Source organism: Ascaphus truei, chromosome 14, assembly GCF_040206685.1.
Source record: "Ascaphus truei isolate aAscTru1 chromosome 14, aAscTru1.hap1, whole genome shotgun sequence".
Classification (NCBI taxonomy): Eukaryota; Metazoa; Chordata; class Amphibia; order Anura; family Ascaphidae; genus Ascaphus; species Ascaphus truei.
In genome coordinates this window covers 32,913,990-32,924,568 of record NC_134496.1, presented here as the reverse complement: position 1 = coordinate 32,924,568, position 10,579 = coordinate 32,913,990, and the positions used below count along the sequence as shown (strand labels likewise).

At 55.4% G+C, this 10,579-nt stretch overlaps 1 protein-coding gene across 1 annotated transcript in view; it reads left to right on the top strand.

Moving 5' to 3' along the window:
• The window catches only part of LOC142465910 (G-protein coupled receptor 35-like), a 63,630-nt gene that overhangs the window by 40,916 nt on the left and 12,135 nt on the right, over positions 1-10,579 (top strand). The gene's annotated exons all lie outside the window — the stretch shown is intronic.

Sequence of the window (10,579 nt, the reverse complement as noted above, 5' to 3'; positions counted from 1 at the left end):
CCCCGGCGCCGCTACACTCAGCGGGGGAGCGGAGTGATCACCTCCCCTCAATCACTTCCCCTCCACCCCCCCCCCCCGGCGCCGCTACAGTCAGCGGGGGAGCGGCCACAACCCGCTGCCTCCCGCCTCAGATCCACGTGGGAGCTGCCGGACGGGTGAGTGAGCGGCCTTCACCTCCCCTCACCCACCCCTCACTACACTTCCCCTCCCTTCCACATCCCCTCCACCCCCCCTCCACCTCCCCTCCACCTCCCCTCCACCTCCCCTCCACCCCCCCTCCACCCCCCCTCCACCTCCCCTCCACCTCCCCTCACCCACCCCTCACTACACTTCCACATCCCCTCCTCCATCTCCCCCCTTCCCCTCCTCCACCTCCCCCCCTTCCCCTCCTCCTCCACCTCCCCCCCCTTCCCCTCCTCCACCTCCCCCCCCTTCCCCTCCTCCACCTCCCCCCCCTTCCCCTCCTCCACCTCCCCCCTTCCCCTCCTCACCTCCCCCCTTACCCTCCTCACCTCCCCCCTTACCCTCCTCACTTCCCCTCCTCCACCTCCCCTTTCCCCATCCCCCCCTCTCCCCTCTTCCCCCCCTCCACCCCTCTTTCCCCCCTCTTTCCCCCCTTCCCCCCTCTTTCCCCCCTTTCCCTCCTCCCCCACCTTTCCCCCCTTTTCCCCTCCCCCACCTTTACCCCCTTTCCCCCTTCACCCTTACCTCCCCCCCTTCACCCTTTCCCCCACCTCCCCCCTTCTCCTCCCCCCTTCCCCTCCTCCCCCACCTCCCTCTTCCCCCATCCCCCCCTCTCCCCCCATCCCCCCCTCTCCCCTCTTCCCCCATCCCCCCCTCTCCCCTCTTCCCCCCCCTCCACCCCTCTTCCCCCCCTCTTTCCCCCCTTCCCCCCTCTTTCCCCCCTTTCCCTCCTCCCCCACCTTTCCCCCCTTTTCCCCTCCCCCACCTTTACCCCCTTTACCCCTTCACCCTTACCTCCCCCCCTTCACCCTTTCCCCCACCTCCCCCCTTCCCCTCCTCCCCCACCTCCCTCTTCCCCCTTCCTCTCCTCCACCTCCCCCTTCCCTTCCTCCCTTCACCTCCTGTCACCACCCCCCCCTTCGCCTCCTGTCACCCCCCTCCTGTCACCCCCCCTCCCTTCACCTCCTGTCACCCCCCTCCCTTCACCTCCCGGCAACCCCCGTCACCCCCCCTTCACCTCTCCCCCTTCACCTCCCCTCACCCCCCCTTCAACTCCCCTCCGCCCCCCCTTCACCTTCCCTCCGCCCCCCCTTCACCTCCCCTCACCATCCCCCACCACCCCCCCCTCACCACCCATCCTCACCTCCCCTTCACCATCCCCCACCACCCCCCCCTCACCACCCATCCTCACCACCCCTCCGACCTCACCTCCCCTCCTTCAACGCCTTTCGTCCGCCCTCCCGCCTCTGCCTTTCTCCCGCCCACCGCTCACATCCCCTGCGCCACACAGCCGCTGCACGCACTAAACAGACCTGCCACACTCGACAAACACCCGCCGCCTCTCACCCACCCCACACACTCGACACACACCTGCCGCATCCTGCCCCTACACAACAATATCACTGACCAGCTGTCACCCGCACTCGCCACACACCCGCCGCCTCACACCCTAGCAGGACACCGACCCACAGCCAGCACTCACTACCCACCCGCCGCCCGTACTGAACACCCACCCGCCGCCTCACACACGCTCACACCCTAGCAGGACACACGCCTCACATTTTTACATCACTTATGTCACCAAAATATACATTGTACTGTGGTGTGTTTACAATAAACCATTTGTATACAACATCGTATTACATTTTCTTCCATCTTTCTTTTCAACATTATTATCCAACCTTTCCAACAAATAGTCACCTATTGTTCCACCATTTATAAATAATACTACCTATTACGCATTTACATCCCGGGCAACGCCGGGTCTCTCAGCTAGTCTACTATATATTTCTGAAATGTCTGTATGTTTGTCTGCATGCCCTGTGTCCCTAGGGCCAATCGCATTGCACCTTTGGCCTGTCACTCCACCTCAACACTGTCCCACCCCTCACCACACTGTCCCACCCCTCACTGACTCTCATTGGCCTTCGGCCAACACCACTGCCACACTGTCCCACCCCTCACCCCACTGTCCCACCCCTCACTGACTCTCATTGGCCTTTGGCCAACACCACTGCCACACCCTCACCCCACTGTCCCACCCCTCACTGACTCTCATTGGCCTTTGGCCAACACCACTGCCACATTGTCCCACCCCTCAGTGACCTTTGGGAATGCTTCTAAGCACCTAACACTCACCGCACTGCCTCTTACAAACACCCCCCTCCACCACCACCCCCCCAACCTCATGCACCCCCCTCCACCACCACCCCCCTCAACCTCATGCACCCCCCTCCACCATCACCCCCCCCAACCTCATGCACACTACAAACGCACGCCACAGCTCTCCCGCTACTGCAGCCCATCACCAACCCCCCTCACCCAAACATACAACGCACGATGCTCCATCACCCCCCCCCCCCTCACACCAACAGCAAACGCACGCTGCTGAACATACAACGCACGATGCTCCATCACACCCCCCCCCCCCTCACCCGAACATCCCCGGAGCACACCCAAAACTACCCCACCCCCCTCACCCATACATCCACCGCACGATGCTCCTCCGGAGCCCCTCACCCCCCCCCCCCACCATCCACCGCACGATGCTGCTCCGGAGTCCCTCACCCCCCCACTCACCCGAACATCCACCGCACGATGCTGCTCCGGAGCCCCTCACCCCCCTCCTCACCCTCTGTCCGCCCCCCCCCCTTTCCTGGCCGCTGGCCCGCAACAACGGAACTACCCCCTATCACCACTCCGCGGGACCTCAACATCACCCGCTCTCCCGGAGCACCCTCTCCCCCGGTGCTCCCCCCCTCCCGCTCTCCCGGAGCACCCTCTCCCCCGGTGCTCCCCCCCTCCCCCCCCCCAGAGCACCCTCTCTCCCGGTGCTCACCCGCTCCCCCGGTGCTCCCCCCCTCCCCCCTCCCACAGAGCACCCTCCCTCCCCCCCCCCCCCCCCCCCAGAGCACCCTCTCTCCCGGTGCTCACCCGCTCTCCCGGTGCTCCCCCCCCCCAGAGCACGCTGTCGCCGCTCTCACCTTCAGGCCTAGAGGCCGCGCCCCCAGCTCCCCATCCCCGCGCGCGCTGCTCCGGCTCTCAGGCCTAGCTGTCTCTGTCGGGAGCTGCACGGGCCGCGGCCCACACACCCCCTCACCTGAGCGTCTCAGCTCCGCATCGCCGGGGGGAACCGCCGAGGAACCCGAGGAGGAGCGCGGCCCGGTGCAAGGTAAGTAACCGCACGGGAAGAGATCTTTCATCCCCGGCCCGGCCCTTCACCCCACCCGGCGCTTCACCCCACCCGGCCCGGCGCTTCACCCGGCCCGGCGCTTCACCCGGGCCGGCGTTTCACCCCCCCCCCGCCCTGGCCCTTCACCCCCCCCCCCCCGCCCTGGCCCTTCACCCCCCCCCGCCCTGGCCCTTCACCCCCCCCCCCCCCCTGGCCCTTCACCCGCCCTGGCCCTTCACCCGGCCCTGCCCTTCACCACCCCCCCCTGCCCTTCACCCCCCCCCCCTGCCCTTCACCCCCCCCCCGGCCCTGCCCTTCACCTCCCCCCCCCAGCCCTGCCCTTCACCCCCCCCCCGGCCCTGTCCTTCACCCCCCCCGGCCCTGCCCCCCCCCGGCCCTGCCCTTCACCCCCCCGGCCCTGCCCTTCACCCCCCCCGGCCCTGCCCTTCACCCCCCCCCCTGCCCTTCACCCCCCCCCGGCCCTGCCCTTCACCCCCCCCCCCCCGGCCCTGCCCTTCACCACCCCCCCCCCCCGGCCCTGCCCTTCACCACCCCCCCCCCCCGGCCCTGCCCTTCACCCCCCCCCCGGCCCTGCCCTTCACCCCCCCCCGGCCCTGCCCTTCACCGCCCCCCCCCCCCCCCCGGCCCTGCCATTCACCCCACCCCCCCGGCCCTGCCCTTCACCCCCCCCCGTCCCTGCCCTTCACCCCCCCCCCCCGGCCCTGCCCTTCACCCCCCCCCCCCCCCGGCCCTGCCCTTCGCCCCCGGCCCTGCCCTTCGCCCCCCCCCCCGGCCCTGCCCTTCACCCCCCCCCGTCCCTGCCCTTCACCCCTGCCCTTCGCTCCCGCCCTTCGCCTCCACCCTCCCTGCCCTTCGCTCCCACCGTCCCTGCCCTTCGCTCCCTGCCCTTCGCCCCCACCCTCCCTGCCCTTCGCCCCCACCCTCCCTGCCCTTCGCCCCCACCCTCCCTGCCCTTCGCCCCCACCCTCCCTGCCCTACACACGTACACACACGTACACACACGTATACACACGTACACACACACGTAAGCACATGTATACACACACGCGTAGACACACACGCGTAGACACACACGCGTAGACACACACGCGTAGACACACACACGTACACATACACACGCAGGCACACGTAGACACGCAGGCACACGTAGACACGCAGGCACACGTAGACACGCAGGCACACGTAGACACGCAGGCACACGTAGACACGCAGGCACACGTAGACACGCAGGCACACGTAGACACGCAGGCACACGTAGACACGCAGGCACACGTAGACACACGTAGACACGCAGACACACGCAGATACGTACACACACGTATACGTAGACACACACGCACGTGTACACACACACACACACGTGTACACACACACACACGTGTACACACACACACGTGTACACACACACACACACACACGTGTACACACACACACATGTACACACACACACACGTGTACACACACACACACACGTGTACACACACACACACACGTGTACACACACACACACACGTGTACACACACACACACACACACACACGTGTACACACACACACGTGTACACACACACACACACGTGTACACACACACACGTGTACACACACACACACACGTGTGTACACACACACACACGTGTACACACAACACACGTGTACACACACACACACGTGTACACACACACACACGTGTACACACACACGTGTACACACACAAGTGTACACACACACACACACACACACACGTGTACACACACACACACACACACACACGTGTACACACACACACACACACATGTACACACACACACACACACACGTGTACACACACGTGTACACACACACACACACACACGTGTACACACACACACACGTGTACACACACACACACACACACGTGTACACACACACACGTGTACACACACACGTGTACACACACACACACACACGTGTACACACACACACACGTGTACACACACACACACGTGTACACACGTGTACACACACACACGTGTACACACACACACACACACACACGTGTACACACACACACACACACGTGTACACACACACACGTGTACACACACACACACACACACACACGTGTACACACACACACACACGTGTACACACACACACGTGTACACACACACACACGTGTACACACACACACACGTGTACACACACACACACACGTGTACACACACACACACACGTGTACACACACACACGTGTACACACACACACACACGTGTACACACACACGTGTACACACACACACGTGTACACACACACACACACGTGTACACACACACACACACGTGTACACACACACACACGCGTGTACACACACACACACGTGTACACACACACACACACGTGTACACACACACACACACGTGTACACACACACACACACACGTGTACACACACACACACACACACGTGTACACACACACACACGTGTACACACACACACACACGTGTACACACACACACGTGTACACACACACACGTGTACACACACACACGTGTACACACACACACACGTGTACACACACACACGTGTACACACACACACGTGTACACACACACACACACACACGTGTACACACACACACACATGTACACACACACACACGTGTACACACACGTGTACACACACGTGTACACACACGTGTACACACACACACGTGTACACACACACACGTGTACACACACACACGTGTACACACACGTGTACACACACACACGTGTACACACACACACGTGTACACACACGTGTACACACACACACGTGTACACACACACACGTGTACACACACACACACACACACGTGTACACACACACACACACGTGTACACACACACGTGTACACACACACACACACACACACATACGTGTACAGACACACACACACGTGTACACACACACACACACACGTGTACACACACACACACACGTGTACACACACACACACACACACGCGTGTACACACACACACACGTGTGTACACACACACACACGTGTGTACACACACACACACACACGTGTGTACACACACACACGTGTGTACACACACACACACGTGTGTACACACACACGTGTACACACACACACACGTGTGTACACACACACACGTGTGTACACACACACACACGTGTACACACACACACACGTGTACACACACACACGTGTACACACACACGTGTACACACACACGTGTACACACACACGTGTACACACACACACGTGTATACACACACACGTGTATACACACACACATGTATACACACACACACGTGTATACACACACACACGTGTATACACACACACGTGTATACACACACACACGTGTATACACACACACACGTGTATACACACACACACGTGTATACACACACACACGTGTATACACACACACACACGTGTATACACACACACACGTGTATACACACACACACGTGTATACACACACACACGTGTATACACACACACACACGTACACATACACAATGTATACAAACAAACATGTATACACACACACACACAAACATGTATACACACACGTGTGTATATATACACACACACACACATACGTATACACACACATACACTATCCCCAGCACCACCACATCAGCACACCGGTATCCCATGCCCCCCCCCCCCCCCCCCCCAGCACACTGGCATTCTCGGCTCCCCACCATTCCCAGCCCCCATCAACACCATCAGCACCCACACATTGGCACCTTCGCACCTCCCCATCGGCACACCCACATCCGCACCCCCACATCAGCAACAAACCCTCCCAAATCAGCACACCGATACAATCACCATCAGTACAGCCACAGCAGCAGTACCACCGCACACTGCCATGGGCCGCGTGGACCACTCCCCACCCAAATGCCACCCCCACACCACAAACATCCCGGGCAACGCCGGGGCTCTCAGCTAGTATGTATATATATAGCAACTGTAAATATTACTGTATGCTCATTTGCATGTCTCAGACAGGTCTGCAAACCTGCCTTTCACCATTATCACCCAGCACATAGCACTTCCACTGCAGCAAAGGATTCTGGGAAATTACATGCAAATGAGCACACAGTGCCACCTTTTGTCTCAAGGTCACGCATACAGGAAAACAGTTTAAAACTAATGGTTTATATACGTGCCTTAGCACCTATATTGTGCATCTGCTCAAATGCCCATGTGGCCTGGTATACGTGGGAAAAACTATTAACACACTGAAATAACATATCCCAGCACAAAAGTAACATCAAGAATGTCTTGTCAGACACGTCGGTGGCCCGTCACTTCAGCCAGATGGGCCACAACTCAGCATAGCTGAGGCATCAGGTCATAGACCATGTGAGACCCCTACAGAGAGGTGGGGACAGAGAAAGGATTCTGTTACAAAAAGATGCGAAATGTACCTATACATTAGATACGGTCACCCCTATTATGATCTAGCCTCTATGCCCCTGTGTCAATATTATAGATAATAAGATTTATCCTCTTTAAATTTAATCCATTGGACTACTGTTTGCCTTGTCATCCTATGCCCAGTTTTTGATTGCAAGCTCCTAAAACCGAACCAATTTTTTACTTGCTTCAACTTACTTCTTTACAGCTCTAACCCCTTCGTTTTGGGCAGAAAAATCATCTATAACTAAATGAAAGAAAATATCAATATGGTTGCTTCCAGTTCTTAAGATTAAACTTGAGTCACTTTATATCCTTTATGGCACTAATGTAGGGCATATATGTTGTTTAAATCAGTTGCTACTCCTGTTTAATATATTCCATTAGGCTTTTCCACAGTTTAGCCAGTGTGCTGTGCTGGTTATGTCTATGTCTCCATTTGTTTCTATTGTATCCAGGTTGCCTAGCGACGTGAAGAAATGACGTCACCCGCGTCATATGATGCTGCGATGCGCGATGACGACAGACGTCAAACCAGGAAGTAATGAGGCTGCAGTGGCTGTCCAGCAATTAACACAGGTGAGGGGTATGTGGTGATTTTTTTAGCCCTTGAGGGATATAAACATGTTGTCTTCACTTATGCAGTAAGGTGTATGGTCTGAGAAACGGACTTGTCTGTCCTGAAACGTCACGTTTTTGCATATACCTGCTCTGATGCTCTGAATACAAAGTAAGTTTACTTACAGAAAGGCTCCTGTGTGCTTCTTCCATCATTCTAATGTTTGCATGTCTTCTTGGATCCAGCTTTGAGATGGCGGGATCAGCGGAGGATGAGCACCAGGGAGGAAAGCATTATTATAATATTTTTTTCTATAAATAACGGAGTGCCACTCCTCCAACCCCTTTTCCAGTCCCTGATATCCGGCGGTCATGGTACACGTTGGAACCAATGACAAAGTTAGGCCTCGGGCAGGGTCAGCGCTTACGCGCTGACCCGTGCTGAGGCGTGCTGGTACTTACCAGTGAGCCCCTACAGCTGCAATGAAAGCGGCTTTAGTAGGGGCTTGCCTACGCTTCCGCAAGCACGCGGACACGCCCCCGACACGCCCCCTGATGGCGCGCTGTCTAAGGCCAGGGAAAGCACCCGCACCCGCGCGCGCCTCAGCATGCCAGCAGGAACCCTGGACGAGGCCTTAGAGAAAGATGAGGGTCCTAGAAAATGATTTCAGGGATCTAGACCATAAGCTTAAGGCAAGGACCTCCAAAGTAGTATTTTCTGAAATGCTACCAGTGCCATGCGCTACCCCAGGGAGACAGTCAGAGATTAAAGAGGTTAATGCATGGCTAAGAAAGTGGTGTTGGATGTAGGGTTTGGGGATTTTAGGCCACTGGGACTTTTCTGGGAGGTGCAATCTTTATGGTTGGGACGGATTGCACCTCAATGAAGAGGGATCTTCTTGGGAGGAGAATGTTAAAAAGGTTGGAGGAGATTTTAAACTAGGATGAAGGGAGGAGGGACAAGAAATGGATAACAAACTAAATAGAATAGATGTGGATGGAGAAATAGCAAGGGGTCATGGAGTTAGAATGGGGGCAAGTTGGAGTTTGGCAAGCAGGGAGACCCCTATATTAAATACAGATAATACTAGAAAACTTCTAAAGACTAAATCCAAGTAAAGTGGAAAGGCAGGAGAAGATAAAATAATAGTTCAGACTGAAAAAAATGTTAATACATGTGGAAGAAGCCAGACAGATAAAATGGGTGAGCTTGAATTAATAACTACAAGGGAGGAGTATGATATCATAGGCATTACTGAAACATGGTGGGATGAAACTCATGACTGGACAGTTAATTTAGAGGGTTATTCCCTTTTTCGGAAGCATCGAGCAAATAGAAGAGGAGGTGGAGTATGTTTATATGTTAAACCGGATCTAAAACCTATTATAAGGGAAGATGTTTATGAAAGGGAATGATGAAAAATGTTGAGACCTTGTGGATAGATATTAGCGCGTGGAGGTAAAATGACAAAGAAAATGTTTGTATGGATATGCTACTACCAAATATCTGTGAGCTTGAGGAAGCGAAAATTATTTTGAAAATGGAGAACGCGTCAAAACTAGGTCATGTTTGCATAATGGGTGATTTTAATTATCCAGACAGACTGGGACAATGAGATTAGATTTACAGTCCTGGAACCAGTTGTGCATTTCTCCCTGTCCTGTGATTCCTGTCACTGATCAGTGTAACATTGCAACAGTGTAACTTTCCCATTGCTCTCAGCCTGTTGCCTAATAACGTTTACAATGATCAAAAAATAGATTACCTTGGGTTCAACAAAGACTTTAAGCTTTAAAAAGGCAGATTTTAATAAACTGAGGACTAATCTACAAAGTATAAATTGGGATGATGTTTTTGCAGGGAACAATGTGGAAGATAAATGGGTAGTCTTTAAAACATTGTTAGAAAAGCACACTTCTTAGTGTATACCCTTGGGTAATATATATAAAAATAAGTCTAACCCAATGTGGCTAAATAAACAGGTAGGGGAGGAAATGGAAAAGAAGAGGCAGACGTTTAGATTCTTACAGTGAGAAGGGACGGAGGCATCGTATCAGAATGATAAGGATTGTAACAAAAGTTGCAAAAGGGCAATTGAATTGGCAAAAATGGATAATGATAAAAGCATTGCAATACAAATTAAGATCAACCCTAAAAAGTTCTTTAAGTACCTTAATAACAAAAAAATTGAGCAAAGAAAATATAGGATCCATTCAGTGAGA